Source organism: Tachyglossus aculeatus, chromosome X2 (assembly GCF_015852505.1).
Source record: "Tachyglossus aculeatus isolate mTacAcu1 chromosome X2, mTacAcu1.pri, whole genome shotgun sequence".
NCBI lineage: Eukaryota > Metazoa > Chordata > Mammalia > Monotremata > Tachyglossidae > Tachyglossus > Tachyglossus aculeatus.
In genome coordinates this window covers 17,266,904-17,289,784 of record NC_052100.1, presented here as the reverse complement: position 1 = coordinate 17,289,784, position 22,881 = coordinate 17,266,904, and the positions used below count along the sequence as shown (strand labels likewise).

At 42.4% G+C, this 22,881-nt stretch overlaps 1 protein-coding gene across 1 annotated transcript in view; it reads right to left on the bottom strand.

The window, feature by feature from the left end:
* Positions 1-22,881, bottom strand: part of WWOX (WW domain containing oxidoreductase) — a 1,164,534-nt gene that overhangs the window by 933,628 nt on the left and 208,025 nt on the right. The gene's annotated exons all lie outside the window — the stretch shown is intronic.

The following is a 22,881-nucleotide window of genomic DNA, read 5'->3' as shown; positions in this document are numbered from 1 at the left end:
ATTTAACTTCTCTGTGCTCAGTTACCTCATGTGTTTCACGTACCTCTGGGTGGCACATATTGTGGGATGTTTAGAACCTGGGGCATTCCTGAGCTTCGATTTCCTCTGGATATAGATCCCATCGGTAATACTTGCCGATTCAGCTCAGTGGAACCGTTCACATTTGTTGATGACGCCACCATCTATAATGATGAAGTCTCCCAGGGAGAATGGCAGACAAGCATCAGTCCTGAGATTCCAGAACCAAAAAAACCTGAGTGAAGGGAGTGATTACAGTTATAGTGACTTGCCCTCTCTTATTCCAGACATTTGTGTTCCCACAGCAGTGCAGAGGGCAACGAATGAGCGATGATCTCGAGGTTCCTACTAGGGATGATGGAAGAAGTCTCAGGCTTGACCCTGGAGAAGTGAGAATCTGTACGAAGGATGGCTCATAGCATTAGTGGTTTGTACCACCCCATTGGCATTCCTGTCCCCATGTTCTGTTTTGTTGTCTGTCTCCCCCTTCTAGACTGTGAGCCCGTTGTTGGGTGGGGACCATCTCTATCTGTTGCTGACTTGTACTTCCAGCGCTTAGAACGGTGCTTTGCACATAGTAAGTGCTTAATAAATGCCATCATAATAATTCCCAAGAGCTTAGTCCAGTGCCCTGCATACAGTAAGTGCTCAATAAATGATTGAATTAATGAATGAGAGCTCACCTCCTTCAGGAGGCCTTCCCAGACTGAGCCCCCTCCTTCCTCTGCCCCTCCTGCCCCTCCCCATCCCCCCCCACCCTACCTGCTTCCCCTCCCCACAGCACCTGTATATTTGTTTGTATAGATTTATTACTCTATTTTACTTGTACACATTTACTATTCTATTTATTTTATTTTGCTAATATGTTTTGTTTTGTTGTCTGTCTTCCCCTTCTAGACTGTGAGCCTGCTGCTGGGTAGGGACCGTCTCTATATGTTGCCAACTTGTACTTCCCAAGCGCTTAGTACAGTGCTCTGCACACAGTAAGCGCTCAATAAATATGACTGACTGAATGAATGAATGAATTCCATGCCCGTCACGTTCCCTCCAGGGCATGGACTGCAACAAGCGAGTAGGTGGGCAGGCGTGCAGCATATCGCAAAGTACACGCAGAGGGTTGGTTTTTTACACGCAGAACCCACTTCAGGATGAGGCGCCTGCAGCGTCGACCCAGTGATAATGATTGTGGTATTTGTTAAATTCTTACCATGTGTCAGTCACTACACTAAGTGCTGGGGTAGATATATGCAAATCAGGTTGGACATAATAACAATAATAATAACGGTATTTGTCAAGCCTTACCATGTACCAAGCACTGTTCACAGTCCCTGTCTCACGTGGGGCTCACAGTCTCAATACCATTTTCCAGATGAGGGAACTGAGGCCCAGAGAAGTGAAATGACGTGCCCAAGGTCACACAGCAGATAAGTGACGGAGCTGGGATTTGAATGCATGACCTTCTAACTCCCAGGCCCGTGCTCTATCCACTACCCAGTGCATGCCATAGCACCAAAAACAGGCACAGGGCCCTGGTAGCCACTGCTGTCGGCAACGCTCAGGTCAGCCATCTACTTGTCAGGATTTCTGCTGGATCCATCCACCTGGACACCTGAACACCTTCAGGACCCTTCCGGCAGAAACTTGGACCACGATAGCAAAGCCCCAGTAGGCATGCCCCTGCCTGCAGACAGATGACTAAATTCCCAGCGCCATGAGCTGTCCAATGGATCATCCACTTGTAGTAATGCCTGAATGGCTCTCTAGGACTCCAAATGATGCTTTTAGCCTGTTGAGTTGCAAGAATTTCCCAAAAGAGTGGACCTGTACTATAATACCGGCATCCAGGACTTACACTGCATCCTCCAACATGGTCGTGTACAATGAATTCCTGCTTTACCCCAGCTCTGACATGACCGAAATCACTTATGTCCATACCCGTCATTTATTTATTTATATTAATGTCTGTCTCCCCCACTAGACTGTAAGCTCCTTGTGGGCAGGGAACGTGTCTACCACCTGTGTTCTATTGTACTCCCCACCAAGGGTGGTAGAAGAGAAGCAATGTGGCCTAGTGGATAGAGAATGGGACTGGAAGTCAGAAAAACAGTGGTTCTAATCCTGGCTCCACCGCTTGTCTGCTGAAAGACCTTGGGCAAGTCACTTCACGTCTCTATGCCTCGATTACCTCGTCTGTAAAATAGGGATTAAGACTGTGAGCCCCATGTGGGACAGGGACTGTATCCAACCCAATTTGCTTGTATCCATCCTTAGTACAGTGCCCGAAACATAGAAAGCACTTAACAAATATCATTATTATTCATAGTAGTAGTAGTAAATATTTAGTACAGTGGTCTTCACATGATAAGTGCTCAATAAATATGACTGACTAATTGATTAAGTGATTGAAGGAATCGCAGAATGTAATGAACTTCTCAGGGCAGCCAAATTTATTAAACAATTTCCAGAGTCCCAATCTACTGATGGCGTCAAATGTATTTGTAACATCTAGGAAAACTGTATAGGATCATTAATCTATTTAAACCCTTTTGTAGCATTCTAATACTCCTTTTTCCTCTGTCTAAATTTTCCCTTTAATGTATCCAAATCCTTCTTGACTCTATTGATAATTCTGGCTTGCACAACTTCCTGTGGAAGCCAATACCATAGACTTGATCACCCACTATATAAAAATTTTTTTTTATTGGTCTGAAACCAACCATCTTTAAACTTCAGTGGATGCCCCCTTACACCGATGTTGTGGGATTTGGTGAATAGCAATTCCAGGTTGACCCTCACCACACCCTTCTTGAATGTATAGATTTCAATCTTGCGAGAACTTATGATCCAAGGTAAACGCTGTATCAACATTGTCACTGCCAAGGATACTGGGGGGAAACTGCTAGCAGTTACATGAACTGCACAATTAATTATCTGCTTGAACTGAGGCTAGTTCATGGAAGCCAACTCCACGGGGACAACAGAAGCTATCAACCACATGTCCCACAAGACTTGCGGAAGACGATGCGATTTTCATCCTCACGACCTCATAGAGGCAGTTCTGGGTGAAATGTGGCAAGGCTTTAGACATAAATAGGATCTGGCCTGGTGAGCAGAAGCCATAGAACATGGGACAACAGGAGGGGCTGGTATAACCAGGAGAGTATTGCCATGTTACCATCTCCATGACAATGATTCCCAAATCTACCTCTCCAGCCCTGATCTCTCTCCCTCTCTGCAGTCTCGCATTACCTCCTGCCTTTGGGACATCTCTACTCATTCATTCATTCAATCGTATTTATTGAGTGCTTACTGTGTGCAGAGCACTGTACTAAGCGCTTGGGAAGTACAGGTTGGCAACATATAGAGACAGTCCCTACCCAACAGTGGGCTCACAGTCTAGAAGGGGGAGACAGAGAACAAAATAAAATAAATAAAATAAATATGTACAAATAAAATAAATAAATGGAGTAACAAATACATACAAACATATATACAGGTGCTGTGGGAAGGGGAAGGAGGTAAGGCGGGGGGGGATGGGGGGGGAAGGAGGGGTTTGGATGTCCCACCAACACCTCCCACTTATCATGTCCAAAACAGAAGTCCTCAACTTCCAACCCGTTGTTGGGTAGGGACCGTCTCTATATGTTGCCAACTTGTACTTCTCAAGTGCTTAGTACAGTGCTCTGCACACAGTAAGCACTCAATAAATACGATTGAATGGATGAATGAACCCAAACACTGTCTTTCCTGTGTTTTTCCCATCATGGTAGACAGCACCACTATCCTCCCTTTCTCACAAGCCCATAACCTCAGTATTATCCTCGACTCGTCTCTCTCATTCAACCCACATGGTATATCTGACCAAATCCTGGCAGTTCTACCTTGACAGCAGCACTAGAATGCACCCTTTCCTCTCCATCCAAACTGCTACTATGCTGATCCAAGCACTTACCCTATCTCGCCTTGACTATTGCATCAGCCTCCCCACTGACCTACCTGCTTTCTGTCTCTCCTCACTCCAGTTCATACTTCACTCTGATGCCCAGATCATTTGTCCTAAAAAACATTCAGTCCACATCTCCCCACTCCTCAAGAACCTCCAGTGGTTGCCCATCCACCCATGCAACAAAAAGAAACTCCTTACCACTGGTTTTAAGGCACTGAATCAGCTCTCCACTCCCTACCTTACCTGAGCAATTTCTTACCGCAACCCACTGCGCAAACTTGGCTCCTCTAATGCCAACCTACTAACTGTACCTCGATCTTGTCTATCTTGCTGCCCACCCCTTGCCCACTTCCTCCCTCTGGCCTAGAATGCCCTTCCCTTCATATACAACAAGCACTTTCAAAGCCTTATTAAAATCAAATCTCCTGCAAGAGGCCTTTCCCAACTAAGCTCTCATTTCCCCTGTGGCCGCTCCCTTCTCCCTTATGCCCACAGATCTGAACTCTTTAAGCATATGATATTCACCCCACCCTAAGCCCCACAGCACTTATGTACATATGTGTCATTTATTTTAATGTCAGTCTCCACCACCACCTCTGTGGTTTGGTATTCCCCCAAGCACTTAGTAGAGTATTCTGAAAACAGTATACCCTGACTTTCTCCCTTTCTTCATCCCTTCCAGCTCCACAACACTTATGTACGTGATCTGTAATTTATTTATTAATGTCTATCTCCACCTCTAAACTGTAAGCTCGTTGTGGGAAGGGAATGTGACTGTTTACTTTTAAACTGTACTCTCCTGAGTGCTTAATACAGTGCTCTGCACACAGTAAGCTCTCAATAAATATGAATGAATGAAATACGATTGAACGAAATACCACTGACTGGTTGATTGGGAACAGTAACGGGAATCAGTATACCTAGTAGGATGCTTCAGGGCATCACCCATACTCCCTCACTTCACTGGTCTCCTATTACAGTCTGGACCACACACTTCGCTCTTCTAGCACCAGCCTGCTCCCTGGACCCCCATCTGGAGGGGAGGCCCAGGACTTCTACAGCCCACCCCGCACCCTCCGCTCCTCTGCCGCTAATCTCCTCACCGTACCTCGTTCTCGCCTGTCCCGCCATCGACCCCGAGCCCACGTCATCCCCCGGGCCTGGAATGCCCTCCCTCTGCCCATCCGCCAAGCTAGCTCTCTTCCTCCCTTCAAGGCCCTACTGAGGGCTCACCTACTCCAGGAGGCCTTCCCAGACTGAGCCCCTTCCTTCCTTTCCCCCTCATCCCCCTCTCCATCCCCCCATCTTACCTCCTTCCCTTCCCCACTGCACCTGTATATATGTATATATGTTTGTACATATTTGTTACTCTATGTATTTATTTATTTTACTTGTACATATCCTATTTATTTTATTTTGTTAGTATGTTTGGTTTTGTTCTCTGTCTCCCCCTTTTAGACTGTGAGCCCACTGTTGGGTAGGGACTGTCTCTATATGTTGCCAACTTGTACTTCCCAAGCGCTTAGTACAGTGCTCTGCACACAGTAAGCGCTCAATAAATACGATTGATGATGATGATGATGACTTCATTAGGCTAATGGGCCCAGAGCTAGGAGAGCCAGGAAAATGGGAACCAGTGTAGCTGGGGATGTGGGAGTGTGGCTCAGGTGAAGGAGTGTGAATAAGATTTGTCCAGGTAGCAAGACTTGGTGCATCTTGGGGATATAAGCCAGCACAGTGCTAAGAGCAGGTGTTGAAGCCAACGTGGCCTCAGAGGGTAGGAGCAAGAGAAGTTCCCAGCATAGTTGGGATGAAGGAGTGGGTGTTGTAAGAGGGGAATATGCCGAAAGAACTGTCGGTCAAATGCATTCTCATCCTCTCAGTAATAACCCCGATCAAGGGGAACAGAGGAAAAGCCCAGCCTCAGATAATGCCGCATAACAGCTGCGGCAAACAGACTGGCTTAGCGCAGTGCAATCAAGAAAGGAGTGGGGTTTTTTTTTTGAGCAGAGACTTCAAGAGGATGCTGAGATAGAGGCAAAAACAACAACGGGAACAGGCTGTACCACTGAACGGGACAATCCAACGAGGAATGCCTTTTACATGCCTACGATGGGGTTAGGACTCTCGGTCCAACATCAGCCTTTTCTGCCAGTCTCACAATGTTAGGGAAATTTCAAATATGAAGGGTAGTTATAGAGGCAGTTTTTTGTATATTTACCCAAGGTGATCATCTTGGAGAAATATATAAACAATCCATCAATCAATCATATTCACTGAGCTCTTACTATGTGCACAGCACTCACCATTCTAAGCGCTTGGCAGAGGACAACAGAATTAAAAATTTTAAAAAATTCAGTGGCTATGATTAACAATACAATTTGCCACCCAGTAGAGAAACAGCTTCTACTTGCTAATGAATTGTAAGTGATTTTATTTAGCATCACTTAATTGCCATTAGAGGTGTAATTGGTACTGGTGAACTGAAATTCATCACAATCAAAGTTAGCACTGCCCTGGTTTTCATTTCTATGAAAAAGCACATTTTCTTTCCAAATTATGCACTAATATTATCCCCTTAAAGACAAAGACAACTTTTTAAATGTGAAAAGGCAAAAGGAATAAAGTTGTTCTGGCATCCCCAAACCACGCTTCGCTCGATTACAAAGAAAGATACATGGCATTCTCTTTCTGAACACAAGAGAACTGTAAATTTTTTTGCACGTTAAGTTTCAGTAGATCCAAATCTTATTAAGCTTTAAATCAAAGGACTGACTATTTCAACTAAGTTAAACAATACTTGGAAGAAAAAAATTCTCATCTAGGAGTCGTAATATTTGCTGAAAAAAACTACTTCCAAACATTAATCAAATTTTTCGCCTACTGGGCAGCCATATGGTAAAGCAGCATGTGAATCTCACAAACTTGCTGATCTTCTGTAAATGGGTGCAATTAATTACGCTTGCTGCATCCATCTCTTGGATTTTTGCCTTGTGAAAAAAGTATTTATTGCAACAGCTTTTACAAAACAAGGGAATGGAAATCACAATTGATTAATGAGCTGAATGGAAATATTTCCATTTGCAGATTTTAAAAAATGAATAAGGATTAATACCATGGGTAGAAATGAACTCACATTGAGGTCTCCACACACTTTTTGGACGAAAAATAGAGCTATCTAATGCATTATTCACAAGTAGGTTTTGGGTGGCAAACAATAAAAGCTTAAAACCAGCGCAGTAATAAACAGGTTGGCTTTCTTCGATGCTATCAAAGGAAACAAAAAGCTTGCACTCTGATTGGAAACCACAGGTACTAAATACAAAATACATGAACAGTGCTCTGGATTTGACAAACTAAGACAAGTAAGGAAGCTTGGAATTAAGGTTACTACTGTGCCCTAGCTATTTAGGTCTTAAAAATGCAGCACATATCCTCTACTTTCCCTTTTCTTATTTTAAGGGTCCCTCAGTAAAGCTCACCACCCAAGGATAAATCAAGACCGTAGCACTCACTTTCCCTAAAATTTAAAATGAATGTTGAATTGTCCTGGCTTGAGCCAAATCTTTAGCATCATTTATTTCATTTCCTTTTGGAAACAATAAAAACAGATCCTGTCCATCATCAATAGGTTCGGTTCTATTTTTATTGATCTGTTCTCCTCTTGAAGGCAGATCTGTAGCTCTTTTCCTTAATGAGGGAGTTGTGCAGACATGGCCAGGAGAAAACAGACCAGCAACAGGGCTTTGATTCATTCTAGATTGCAACATGATTTTTTTGATAAAGATGAAATATTTATGGCATCGCTCTTCACCCAGACCTTTTCAAATTCTAAAAGATCCTAACCCCATTATTCCCATACATATTTTCCTTCTAAATAATAAAAAAGTCAACAGTGACAGTCTTAATTATAGTCAGTGCATAATTAGCCCAAGGCAACAAGCCAAATGATGAAGGGTATCAATAGGCATGAGAAAACGGATAAAATGAATAGAGAAAAAAAATAGCCTTTCATAAATGTTAAGAAAACTCTACTGAGACGATAAGGCTCTGGAGTTCAAAGTAAAGAGAGAGCTCTTTTTTTCCCACCCCACGTCCTCATGATAAGGCCCAGGTTGTATAAAACTGTTAAAAAGAACTGATTCCAATCTGCAGAATGTCTAGCAACTGTCCCGCTAGCTGCTTATTTCTTAGTGTGCTCGTTTTCCTGGAAAGGTTTGGGGCACACACCTTGCTTTTTTAAAAGATACTTTGTAAGTCAGGTGTGTGTATTTTAGCTTTTGCCAGATTTCTACCTTTCTTCTCTTTTTTTGGGAAACCAAAAATTCAGTGTTGTGCAGTTTTCTTAACATTTTCACTGCCAGACTGGGACCTACGTTGATTTATGAATCCATCCTGATTCTGCCAAGGTCGACTTGTAATCAATTTAACATATGTGAGTGATGAATTGTCAATATCAACTCTGTCGTCAACAGCAACAAGGTGTGTTGTGGGAATGTGGTATCGGGAAGTTTGGGTCATTTAAAAACGCACCTAAAATATTTCATTTTGGGTCATTTCCCTTCTCCCCACTTCCTACAGCATCTGGAGTTTTCTTCGGTAACCAGCACCCATGATCAGTTTTTGCTTGCCTCCTGACCAGTGAATGTCACCAGGCTTCTGGCTCCAAATATAAAGCCTTCACCTCAAAGTCAAGGTTTAAATATTAAGTTTTTAACTGATGCTGGAGTTTGATAGCCTATATTAAACAAGGTGGTTTGAACACTGGTTTTGCAAACCACCAAGCCAGCTCAAGTGGCAGCAGCATGGCCTAGAGGATAGAGCATGGGCCCGAGAGTCGGAAGGACCTGGGTCCTAATCCCAGGTCTGCCACTTGTCTGCTGTGTGACCTTGGGCAAGTCACTTCACTTCTCTGTGCCTCAGTTCCCTCAGCTGCAAAATGGGGATTAAGACTGTGAGGCCCAGTGGGGGACATGGAATGTGTCCAACCTGATTAGCGTGTAACGACCCCAGCGCTTAGTACAGTGCCTGGCACATAGTAAGTGCTGAACAAATACCATTAAAAAAACAAACCCAAAACGAGGATAATAATAATGATGGTATTTCTTAAGCACTTACTATGTGCCAGGCACTGTACTAAGTGCTGAGGCACTGTTCTATGCGCTACAGCGTTTGCTATTGTACCCCAGGATTTGTAAGCTCTGTCACTGACATTTCATCTAATCACTGCAATAAAGCCAGTTCGTTCCCCTATTCCTACCTGCTTTTCTGCCCCTGACCCAGATCTTCTATTCAACTGTACTGTATAGGCCAGATTTTTATTCATTCTTCTATCTTTAATTCTCACCTTAAGTAGACACCCCAGCAGACACCATTTCCCATTCACTGGGTTGCAGTCCAGCTTCCCTGATCCAGCCAAAAGCCAGGAAGACAGAGATAGAAATGGACAGGGACAGCATGAGGGAAGAGGTAGAGAGCTGCTGCCTGGGAAAACGTCGGCTACCTGAGGGCAGAAATTCATTCATTCATTCATTCATTCGTATTTATTGAGCGCTTACTGTGTGCAGAGCACTGTACTAAGCACTTGGGAAGTACAAGTTGGCAACATACAGAGACGGTCCCTACCTAACAACAGGCTCACAGTCTAGAAGGGGGAGACACACAACAAAAGAAAACATGTAGACACGTGTCAAAATCGTCAGAACAAATAGAATTATAGCTATATGCACATCATTAACCAAATAAATAGAGTAGTAAATAAGTACAAGTAAAATAAATAGAGTAATAAATCTGTACAAATATATACAGGTGCTGTGGGGAGGGGAAGGAGGTAGGGCAGGGGGGATGGGGAGGAGGAGAGGAAAAAGAGGGCTCAGTCTGGGAAGGCCGCCTGGGGGAGGTGAGCTCTCAGTAGGGCTTTGAAGGGAGGAAGAGAGCTAGTTTGGTGGATGTGTGGTGGGAGGGCATTCCAGGCCAGGGGAAGGATGTGGGCCAGGGGTCGACGGCGGGACAGGCGAGAACGAGGCACAGTGAGGAGGTTAGTGGCAGAGGAATGGAGGGTGTGGGCTGGGCTGTAGAAGGAGAAAACGGAGGTGAGGTAGGTAGGGGCGAGGTGATGGAGAGCCTTGAAGCCAAGAGTGAGGAGTTTTTGCTTGATTCGTAGGTTGACAGGCAGTCACTGGAGATTTTTGAGGAGGGGAGTGACACGCCCAGAGCATTTCTGTACAAAGATAATCCAGGCAGCAGAGTGAAGTATAGACTGAAGTGGGGAAGAGACAGGAGGATGGGAGATCAGAGAGGAGGCTGATGCAGTAATCCTGTCAGGATAGGATGAGAGATTGAACCAGCAAGGTATGGTTTGGATGGAGAGGAACGGGCGGATCTTGGTAATGTTGTGGAGTTGAAACCTACCAACTCTGTTGTACTGACCACTCCCAAATGCTTAGTACGGTGCTCTGCACACAGTAAGCGCTCAAGAAATACCTATGAATGATTGACTGGGAGGGGTCTGCTGCCTCCCCATTTCACCCCATGCTCAGCTTCTCAGCACTGAGGTACATATGCATAATTTATTCATTTATATTAATGTCTATCTCCCCCGCTAGACTGTAAGCTCCTTGTGGGCAGGGAACACATCTGTCAACTCTGTCAGATTGCACTTTCCCAAGGACTTAGTACAGTGTTCTGCACTGTTTCTAGACTGTGAGCCCGTTGTTGGGTAGGGACCATCTCTATATGTTGCCGACTTGTACTTCCCAAGCGCTTAGTACAATGCTCTGCACACAGTAAATGCTCAATAAATACGATTGAATGAATGAATGAATGCACACAGTAAACACTAAATCAAGGCCATCAACTGATTGATCCAGCCCCAGTGCATCCCTGTCTGTCCCAGCAGTTTTGGCTGGGGAGGGAAGGCGAGCAACAAAAGGCAAAGTGGTGATGATGGCAGCTTCCTTGGCAGCTGCTGGGAATGGAATTGAAAGTTTAAGAGGGGACCCAGAGACTGTGCGGTTTGGCGCAGGGGGACAGCAGGAGGGATTGGAGTTTGGGGTAATAATTATGGAACTCAAGTGCTTACCATGTGCCAAGCACTGTTCTAAGCACTGAGGTAGATACAAGTTAATCAGGTTGGACACAGTCTCTGTCTCACATGGGGCTCACACTCTTAATCCTCATTTTACAGATGAGGTAACAGAAGCCCAGAGAAGTTAAATGATTCGCCCCAGGTCACACAGCAGACATGTGGCGGAGCCAGGATTAGAATCCAGGTCCGTGCTCTATCCACTAAGCCATGCTGCTTCTCAGAGAGGGAGAGGTGAGGAGTGTACTACTTCTCTAATTCACACCCAAGGAATAGCAAGATCTGATTATGAGAAGCAGCATGGCATAATGGATAAAGAACAGGCCTGGAAGTCAGAAGGTCATGGGTTCTAATCACAGCCCCACCACTTGTCTGCTGTGTGACCTTGGGCAAGTCACTTTACTTCTCTGTGCCTCAGTTATCGCATCTGTAAAATGTGGATTGAGACTGTGAGCGCCTTGTGGGACAGGGACTGTGTCTAACCCAATTTGCTTGTATCTACCCCAGTGCTTTGTAAAGTGCCTGGCACAAAGTAAGCTCTTAACAAATACCACTATTAATAATAATAATAATTATTATTATTATCTATTACAGATGAAGGGGCTGATGGCATAAAGGTCAGAGGTTTCAGAGACAGAGGCTGCAGCTGGAAACAGAATTCAGGAATGCTGGCATCCAGGATTGTGTGCAGTACCAAAGGAGCAGAGGTGTTCAGGATGCATTAGCTTGCTACAAGGTACTGTACAAAAACAAGAAACAGGCTGTTGTTCAACCCAAATGGGACAAATTCTCCACTAATGTTGAAAAACCTTTACTACAGTCAGCAAAACAAACCTTTCCTCCTACAAAAATTCATAATCATATTTCAATTCCCTGCTGTATCATGGGGCATGTCTGCACCCCCATAAATGATTTTTATCTTAAAAATTCAGACCCTATTTGTAAGTGGTCATGAACCTGCCCCTTCTTCAAATCTTCCATCCTCCCCAGCAGTATCTCAAGAGATCTCCTGCCTTCTCTCAAAATCTACCCCCTCCACTGGCACATCTGACCCCATCCCTTCGCACCTTATCAAAATGCTTTCTCTCCTCTCCTCTTCCCTCCTTGACCACCATCTTCAACTGTTGGCTCTCTAATGGCTTCTTCCCCACTGCTTTCAAATAAGCTCGTGTCTCCCCTATCCTAAACCCACCTCAGTTTGACCCCACAGCTCCCTCCAGTTACCAACCCATCTCCCTCCTACCATCTCTCCAAACTCCTTAAGTGAGTTGTCTACACCCACTGTCTCAAGTTCGTCTCCTCCAATTCTATCCTTGACCCCCTCCAATCTGGTTTCTGCCCCCTTCACTCCGTAGAAACTGCCCTCTCAAAGGTCACAAATGATCTCCTTCTTGCCAAATCCAACATCCTTTACTCCCTCCTAATCCTCCTTGACCTCTCAGCTGCCTTCAACACAGTCGACCAACCCCTTCTCCTGAAGCATTATCCAACTTTGTTCTCCTCCTACCTCTCTGGCAGCTCATTCTCAATCCCTTCCATGGGCTCCTCCTCTGCCTCCCACCTACACCCACTCCTCTGGAGAACTCATTCACTCCCATGGCTTCAACTACCACCTCTATGTAGATGAGTCCTAAATCTACATCTCCAGCCCTGATGTCTTTCCCTCTCTGCAGTCTCACACTTCCTCCTGCCTTCAAGACATCTCTACTTGGATGTCCTGCTGTTACCACAAACTTAACATGTCCAATACAGAACTTATCTCCCCATCCAAACTCTGCCCTCCCCCTGACATTCCCATCACTGTAGGCAGCACCACCATCCTTCCTGTCTCATAACCTTGGTGTTATCCTTGATTCCTTTCTCTCATTCAACCCACGTATTCAATATATCACTAAATCCTGTCTGTTCAACCTAAACAGCATCGCTAAAATCCACCCTTTCTTCTCCATTCAAACTGCTACCACGTTGACCCAATCACTTATCCTATCCTGCCTTGATTACTGTATCAGCCTCCTTGGTGGCCTCCCTGCCATTAAAAATGCCATTAAAAAACACACACACAGAAAAAGATGATTTTGACAAGAATGAAGAGTCATGATGCTATATACTGAAACTGAATTTCTGGTTTTTTATGGTATTTGTTAAGCACTTACTATGTGTCAAGCATTGTCCCAGGTGCTGGGGTAGATACAAGCTAATCAGGCCAGATACAATCCCTTCCCTATGTGGGGCTCACACTCCCCACATGTGGGAGGGAGAACAGGTATTGAATCCCCAATTTACAGTTGAGGAAATTGAGGCCCAAAGAACTTAAGCAACTTACCTAAGGTCACACAGCAGATAAGTGGCAGAGCCGAGAATAGAACCCAGGTCATCTGGCTCCCAGGTCCGTGGTCTAGCTGCTAGGCCAAGCTGCTTCTTGAAGTTATTTTTAGACAGTCAGGGATCATATGGGCTACAGTTTCTGCCTTAATAATGTATGAAGAGTAATGACTCCTCTATTTCTCTGCATTTGGGAATAAGATTCCAGTTGAGAATGTATATACCTTCATAGTCTGCTAACCCACAGTTTTCATGTTCTCTGATCTAGTGGGACCAGGAGACCCAGATTCTAGTCCCCAGCACCGTCAGTGGCCTGTTGTGCAACCTTGGGCAAGTCACTTCATTTTCCGTGCCACAGTTTCCTCATCTGTAAAATAAGGCCTCGTCATTGGATTCTTAATAATAATAATAATAATAATGGTACTTGTTAAGTGCTTACTATGTGCAAAGCACTGTTCTAAGCGCTGGGGGGATACAAGGTGATCAGGTTGTCCCACGTGGGGCTCACAGTCTTAATCCCTATTTTACAGATGAGGGAACTGAGGCATAGAGAAGTGAAGTGACTTGCCCAAAGTCACACAGCTGACAATTGGCGGAGCCGGGATTTGAACCCATGACCTCTGACTCCAAAGCCCGTGCTCTTTCCACTGAGCCACGCTGCTTCTCTGTATTCTTCCCATATTCTTCCCATATTAGCCTTCTTTGCAAATGCTTCCTAATGTTCACTGCCTATCCCCACTTTCAATAAACCACGCCTTCTCGATTCAGTAGTATCATGGCATGAGATATTCATTCATTCATTCAATCAATTCATTCAATCGATGCAATTCATTCATTCAATCGTATTTATTGAGCACTTACTGTGTGCCGAGCACTGTACTAAGCACTTGGGGTAAGTATAATACAACATTAAACAGATATAACCACTAGTTTTTGAGGAGCTGTGTGGGTGAACTTTATATTGGCCTTTTATTTAGAAACAAAAGACCTGAAATATGATGCGGGTACACAGTAGGGGCATGATCGTCACCAATATTTGTTGAGAGCCTTCAAGACAAAGCGAGCTGAGGTATCCTCCTGCTCTGCACCACCATGGCAAGAAGGAGAAGCAGCAACAACCTCAGTACATCTTCTCAACCTGTAGAAAGTCGCCAGGGGTGGGCAGGGAGATGGACAGACTGTGGCTGTGATTACTGTGACTGGTGGTCTTTGAGCTGCAAAAAGCCAGAAACGCAACCCTTCTAGTCACAGTGCCCCATTACACTTTGAATTTACCATTGCCCTTGTGTTTTTATTAGTTTATCCCTCTAGACGGTAAGTTTGTTATAATAATAATAATAATGATGATGGTATTTGTTCAGCGCTTACTATGTGCCAAGCACGGTTCTAAGCACTGATGGGCAGGGAATATGTCTTCTAATTCTGTTGGACTAAACGTGTTGAATCTGTTCTGTTGAACATGTCTGCTAATTCTCCCAAACCCTCACTACAGTTCTCTGCACATAGTAAGCACTCTGTAATTACTATTGATTGATCAATTGCACTCACTCAACTGCACTCACTTCCCCTTAGATTGCAAACCCCACGTGGGACAGCACTACGCCTGACTTGATTACCTTGTACTTAGCTCCGCAACTGGCACATAGTAAGCACTTAATAAATATCCTAATAATAATAATGATTATTATTCCCTTAGGATTGGTTATATCATCCATTCAATGGGGGTGACGGGGAAGCTGCCAAAGGCATAAAAACTGTTGCTTACAAAAAAAGAGAATAGGAATAAGGAAAATTAAAACTTTTAAATTTGTGACCCGAAAATGTATAACACAACTTTTCATCACTTGTCGGGTGATCTCTAACCCCCTTCTGCATACATTGGTTGTCGGTTTAAAAGTTTAAAGAGCTAACAAAATGTTTTAATGAAATACAAATCTCAGAGATCATTAATCAATATGTTCAATGTTATTTGTGATAATTCATCATGACATGATATTAATGGGTTACTGTACCCTTCAGAGGTGAGATTAATGCAAATGAGCAGCCACAATTAACTTTACTGCTCCCAACTCAGAGGAATGGACAGATGATTATAAATGACAACTATATGTCAATTACAATATCCAATAAAGTGAAGCTTAGAGGGCAATCTATCTACTTTTATTGCTCTTTCTTGACATAGCTGAATTTGACTCAACAAACTGTTGTCACAATGTTACCACTGTTTTTGGAAGAAGGGGCATTTTGCTTATTTCAGATTTTTAAGAATTGTATTTCAATTCTTTTGCTAAAGAATTAAAGCCCCAGGAAATCGGGGATAAATGCTACATTTTTCATGAGCAAAAGAAAATTATGTCTGTTTTCAAAGTGTAACAGCACGGCCATGAAGGAAATAACCTGCCCTGCTGTGTAACATATTTATTCAATTAAAAAAAGAAGACATTAGCACAGCATCCTGGAAGATCTCAAGTTTTGGTAATCAAAATTTACTCAAACCTGTAGACCTAAAAAGGTTATAAAGTAAAATTGCCTTACCTCCCAAAACCGTCTTTCAACACAGTGACCAGCACCATTTACTGTGGACTCCCTTGGAAACGAAGATCCCATGTGTGAACCCTCAGATGATCGTTCTTCCGAGGCTGGCGACGGGCATTGGGAAGGCTACTGGGTTTAGTGTCCTTAACCCTCCCTCCCTTCCCTTGAGGATGAAGGCCATCTTCACCACCACTCTGGGTGAAGAGAGGATGCTAGGAAAGTCCCTCTACAAAGGATCACAAGTGACAAACTTTATAATAACGGCTCAAAGCGAAAACTTTTCAGACACAAAAAGGTCTGCCTCGTGCTCTCCCAATTTGGTAAACATTCAGATTTCCAAAATAATTTCAGATTTGGAACTCTATATCCCAACTGTGTTTCTGGACAGCTGACCAAGCAAGGTACAGCAGACCAATTCTGTTGAGGTCTTGCTTCACCTTCTTTAGCTTTCTTCCAACCCCATTATATTGTACTTTCCCTAGCATTTAGTATAGTGGTCTGCATACAGTAAGCATAAATAATAAATATGGTAGATTGATTGATTGATTGACAGCTTGCAATAGAGGACCAGACTTTTCTCCTTCTGCTTGTCTCCTTCATTTGGCTCAAATGACAAAAATGGCAATCAGAGCAAAGAGAGTAAAGGCAAAGGCAATTATTTTATTCAGTGAAAGAAATAATCACATTTTGCTTTGGGTTTTACTTTAGGGAGACAACTCTTACTTTTCACTCTAACTAATCTGCTCCACCCCCACACCCCTCTGGCTTGTTGTTTAAACGGGCAGAACAATTCCAAATACATCATTGGTGCTGTTGGCACTATCAAAGACATTTTACTCAGGACAGAAGTAGCGATTTAGCAATTGAACTAACTTTCTGCGGGAACTGCACAGCTGCAAATAAGTGTCTCAGTCTGAAGAAAGTGAAATTGTTTTATGACGATGATGAAATTTGGAAAATAGCTAGCAAACTGCTTATTAATATTTCTTTTTTCTGAAAAGATGAAAATAGACATACTTTATGTTAAAGTAAAAATTTACTAGATGAACATTTTATAAGAGAGTTAAACTTTCTTAATTTGTGAAGTGATTCAATATGTGAGGATAGTTTAGGAACTAATAAATAAGCCAGTTTAAACCAACACTTTTTCTCCAGTGTTTTATTTCTTCATACATTGGAGGATTTAATTTGTTGTCTGCATTTGGGAATGCCTCTGGTTTCTCTACTTATTCAAAAAAAATATATTTTTGTCACCTGAATAGCAACATCACAATGAACTCAGATGACCTGATTGTTCTTCCCTGAGAACGGAAAAAGTTGTCACTAAGAAACTCTTCATTTTCCTCAGTAATGAAAAGACCAGGGAACAAATATCCCTGAGATAGTGCTGAAGAGTGAACTGATGTTCTGCAAATGAATTTTTTTTAAAAAGATACTTTGGAGACAGCTTTTTTAGTTGACAGAAAAATCCAACGGTATCATTTCATGCTAATACGTAACCACACAATATACAGTATTCCAGACACCAGTATTAAATTTGAGCTAGATTTTGCATTGCTAGGCTCAAAACAGCTATGGCACCTTAGCAGTCTTCAATTCACATGGAGATGATGTATCATATAAAACTACTCAAGTAAAGAATAAAAAAGCAATTGAGGAAAATCTGGCTCTGAGAAAATAATATCAGTGAGTTTCTTAAAACACACAAATACATGTTGTTACTAATTAATTAACAAATTCAAGATGGTTAAATAAAACCTTTCAATGACTCCTATTAGATTGCAGTTTGGCAACAACAAATATATATCAAAATTATAGTATTTCCCCTGACAGGAAGCTCCTTGCTTCCACACACAGTTATGGCTCTCTGCAGAGTAACCCAGAACTGCTGACAACCTTGAACACTGCTACAACAATATTACTATACTTGGCAGAGAAGTACCCTTGCGGCAACAGAAAAGCTGTAATTTTGACTGTCACTTCATATTACACTAGATATGATTTCAGTGGATACACATGCACATACTCACAAATTCTTAATAGACTATATTTTTCTCACTGCCCAGCTTTCTGATATAAACGACAATATAATGCCACTGAACTTCCAAAGGGATAACTTGTAAGAAACAATTTTACATTCCTTTTAAGAGTTATTTCATTCCTTTGCTCTTTATGCTGTAGCTTTGACTTCTTGAAGATGAAAAACTAATTTCTTATTTAATCAAAATGATTTTTCTATAATCAAAGACAGGGAAAGCCTTCACTCTTACGACTCAGGGCCTGAAATTTTCTGCTTCCACAAAACTCTGAAAAAGTATACAAAATGATTTTTTTTTTCAATTTGTAAAATCATAGCGCAGCATCTGCAAATTTTTCTTGGTCACCGTTCAGTTTTCAAGATATATATCTTTCTCACATTTTGATTTCCTTCAAAGTTCTTGTGTAGAAATGCTTTGCCACTTGTCATGGTTTAGGAAGGCCATAAAATCAGAGGCAACAACAAGAACAACAAAAGAGAGTAGCGCCAAATAGCACAGTGCAATTTCTGGCCAAGAGAGATGAATTTTCCATTGAAATCTGTTAGTTACATGTGCTGCTTAATTATAAAGTAATTTGAGCTATATCTTTTCATTCATAAAAAGAATTATGGTATTTGTTAAGTGCTTACTATATGCCAGGCACCATTCTAAGCACTGAGGTAGATACAAGATAGTTGGGTTGGACACAGTCCCTGCCCCAAGACTCCCAGTCTTAATCCACATTTTACAGATGAGGGAACTGAGGCCCAGAGAAGTTAAGCGACTTGCCCACGGTCACACAGCAGACATGGGATTAGAACCTTCTGACCCCCAGGCCCATGCTCTAACCACTAGTCCATGCTACCTCTTTCAGGCCATGCTGCTTCTTTTACAGAATGTTCTACATGATGGCAATTCTTCACAAGGAATTCCAAGTGTCAAAAAAAAAGCAAACCCAAAAACTCCAAATTCAGAAACCTACATAATGTAAACTGCAATTCTGCACTACGAATTAACAGAGGAAACATATTGTTAGCATCACTGAAATATGACTTCAAAGACACAAGCATAGGAAATACGTGGTTAACAATGATACTAACAATAATAGTATTTGTTGAGCCCTTACTATGTGTCAAGCATTATATAAAGCACTAGGGTAGACACACAAGGCAATCAGATCAGACAGCCCCTGGCCCCAACGGGGTTCACAGTCTAAAAAGGAGGGACAATGGGTATTGAATCCCCATTGTACTGATGAGGAAATTGAAACCCTGAGAAGTTAGGTGACTTGTCAGCATGGCTCAGTGGAAAGAGCATGGGCTTTGGAGTCAGAGTCATGGGTTCAAATCCCAGATCCGCCAATTGTCAGCAGTGTGACTTTGGGCAAGTCACTTAACTTCTCTGTGCCTCAGTCCCCTCATCTGCAAAATGGAGATTAAGACTGTGAGCCCCCCCGGGACAACCTGATCACTTTGTAACCTCCCCAGTGCTTAGAACAGTGCTTTGCACATAGTAAGCGCTTAATAAATAATAACAATAATAATAATGGCATTTATTAAGCGCTTACTATGTGCAAAGCACTGTTTTAAGCACTGGGGAGGTTACAAGGAGATCAGGTTGTCCCACGGGGGGGCTCACAGTCTTAATCCTCATTTTACAGATGAGGGAATTGAGGCACAGAGAAGTTAAGTGACTTGCCCAAAGTCACACAGCTGACAATTGGCAGAGTCGGGATTCCAACCCATGACCCCTGACTCCAAAGCCCATGCTCTTTCCACTGAGCCACGCATCATTATTATTATTATCGTCCAAGGTCACATTGCTCGCAAGTGGTGGAGACAGAATTAGAACCCAGTTCCTCTGACTCCCAGATAATGAAATGAGAGATATCTTTAGTGAGATCTAAAATATACAATCCACGGATTAGAACATATGAGAACTAAGTTATCCCAATGAAATAATTGTTTTTCTTTTTTTCTCCCACTGTTCATGTACTTTTTTTGCTATCCAGCTGTTATAATATTCCTTCATAGTGTTTTTGAAAATTCAAATCATTGGTCTTATTGTTTCGAGGAATAAACACTAAATATTTTTGCTTTCCATTATTGCAATATATCAAAAACTTCAGTGCAGGCTGCTACCCGCTCCAAATTTGACCAAGTGCACAAATGAACACAGAGTAAGTTTTCCACAGTGACACATCAATAAGTTCCTTATATCATCCATCCCCAGCCATGAATATGTAATGTTATGAAATGAGCCCTTTTCACATACTAGAACCTCAAACGTGCATAAATAAAAACTGTCACAAACCAGGGAAAAATTAATGCAAGTTCAGAGACATATGGGGAAATGGTTCCTGAGAAGAGTTGGCCTAGTACATAAAATCCTCTGCAATATGCCTCGTGTAAATGATATAGCCCTAAAATTCTCCAAAAAGGATTTTTGAACTTTGAGCCAAAAAGGAGAAGAAAGGAGACGCATTTGTTCAGTTGCAAATTCTACATGTGAAATACTATACAGTTATAAATCCCACCTACATTTCAGTCCTCCAAGTAACTCTACATGCAGTAAGTGCTTAATAATAATAATAATAATAATAATAATAATGGTATATGTTAAATCCTTATTATGTGCCAAACACTGTTCTAAGTGCTGGAATAGATACAAGGTAATCAGGTTGTTCCATGTCGGGCTCACAGTCTTAATGCCCATTTTATAGATGAGGTAACTGAGGCAAAGAGAAGTTATGTGGCTTGCCTAAGGTCACAAAGCAGAGAAGTGGCAGATCCAGGATTAGAACCCACATCTTCTGACCCCAAGCCCGTGCTCTTTCCACTAAATCACTAGGATTGATTGACTGAAAACAAGCTTTAGAAGGCTTTTTAGAAGGCTCCACAACCTTCTTGAATATTGCCCAGTGAGATAGAAGCCGGATATCAATTCAATTCTTTTTTCAAAGCAGTACCGCCTAATCTCTTGTTTACCATTAAGGCAATGGTTGAGACACTGGGCTTTTTTAATAACATGAGGGTTTTGAAGAGCAACTATTTTGCTGCTCATCTATGCAGATGATTCCCAATCTACATCTCCAGCCCCAATCTTTCTCCTTCTCTGCAAGTTAGGATTTCCTCCTGACTGCAGGACATCTCTACTTGGATGTCCTGTCAACACTTCCAACTTAACATGTCCAAAACAGAATCCCTCATCTTCCCACCCAAACCCTCCCGCCATCTTTCCCAACACTATAGACAATTCCACTATCCCCCTTTTCTCATAAACCCATAACCTTGGCAATATCCTCGACTCATATCTCTCATACAACCCAAAGAGTCAATCTGACACCAAATCCTGTCAATTCTATCTTTACAACGTCACTAAAATCTGCCCTTTCCTCTCCATCCAAATTACTACTACGCTGATCCAAGAACTTATCCCACCACTGCATCTGCCTGCTTGCTGACCTCCCTGCCTCCTGTCTCTCCCCACTCCAAGCCATACTTCACTCTACCTACTGCCTAGGTCATTTTTCTAAAAAAAAAGGTCAGTCCATGATTCCCCACTCCCCAAGACCCACCAGTGGTTGCCCAATCACCTCCTCATCCAACAGAAACTCCCTGTCACTGGCTTTACAGCACTCAATCACCTATCTTATCTCTCTGATTTCCTACTACAATCCAGCATGCTCACCTTGTTGCTCTAATACCAACCTACTCGCAGTACCTCGCTCTTGTCTTTCTTGCCCCTGACCCCTTGCCTACGTTCTGTCTCTGGCTTTGAACTCCCTCCCCCTTCATAATCAACAGATCACCAATCTTCCCACCTTCGAAGCCTTATTAAAATCACATCTCCTCCAAGAGGCCTTCCCCTTTAAGCACTCCTTTCCCCTACTTCCTTACCCTTCTGAGTAGCCCCTGCACTTGGATCTATACCCTTTAAGCATATGATATTCACCCCCTCATCATCCCTATAGCACTTATGCACATATTGGAATTTAATGTCAGTCTCCCCCACCAGACTGTAAGCTCCTTGTGGGCTAGGAACATGTCTACCAACTATGTTATATTGTACTCTCCCAAGCATTTAAAGCGCTTAGTACAGTGCTCTGCACACAGTAAGCACACAATAAATACAATTGATGGATTGTTTTAGCAAGACTACCTGTACTGAATTATTCACTTCTCTTTTAATTTTTTAGTTCTGATGTCCTTGGATGAGAGCTCTAAAATGTACTTTTTATTCATGTTCATAAGTGTTTTAACTATGTATATTCCGGTTGTGGAAAGATTTTCCCAGTAGGCGATATTGTTGTGACTGTAAAGCTGCAGCAGATAAAAAATAATTCAACTTAAAACTCCTCCACTTTGTGTTGGGAAAATGTTTGAAACACTGAACAATAAGAGAGATCGGTGAAAAATATCATGTATAATCTCAGGAGGCAAACAGGGTGGTACAGGCATTGTTTAATTTTTTTTATTCATGTAAGTAATCACATTCTGACTATATACAGACTTAGGGAGAGCCAGTGAAAAATTAATGCTATGCAAACTCATCCAATTGGTCAGCTACAACATTCCTTTCCCTAAAGATGGAACACACTCTAAAGGTGATAAATATTTGCCTGCTAGAGAGATACAACAATGTGAAACTTCAGCAGATTTTGATTTATGTTTCAATAAATGAGACATTCAAAGCAAGAGTGAATTTACATTAGGCTGTGATTTTCCCTGACAAGATACGTGTACTCATTCCTTCTCCATAAGCAGAATTCCCAGAATAAAAATTGTTTGGAAAATTCAGGACAATGTGAAATCATCTGTTGATGTTAAAACATGCAGAGCCCAAGGTAATTTTTGTAATGAATCCCTACCCTGATGCCAATTAAAATTCAGAGGATCATCAGCATCAGAATATTTCTAGGTGCTCTGCAAACTGAAGTCTTGGGCAACAAAGCAAAG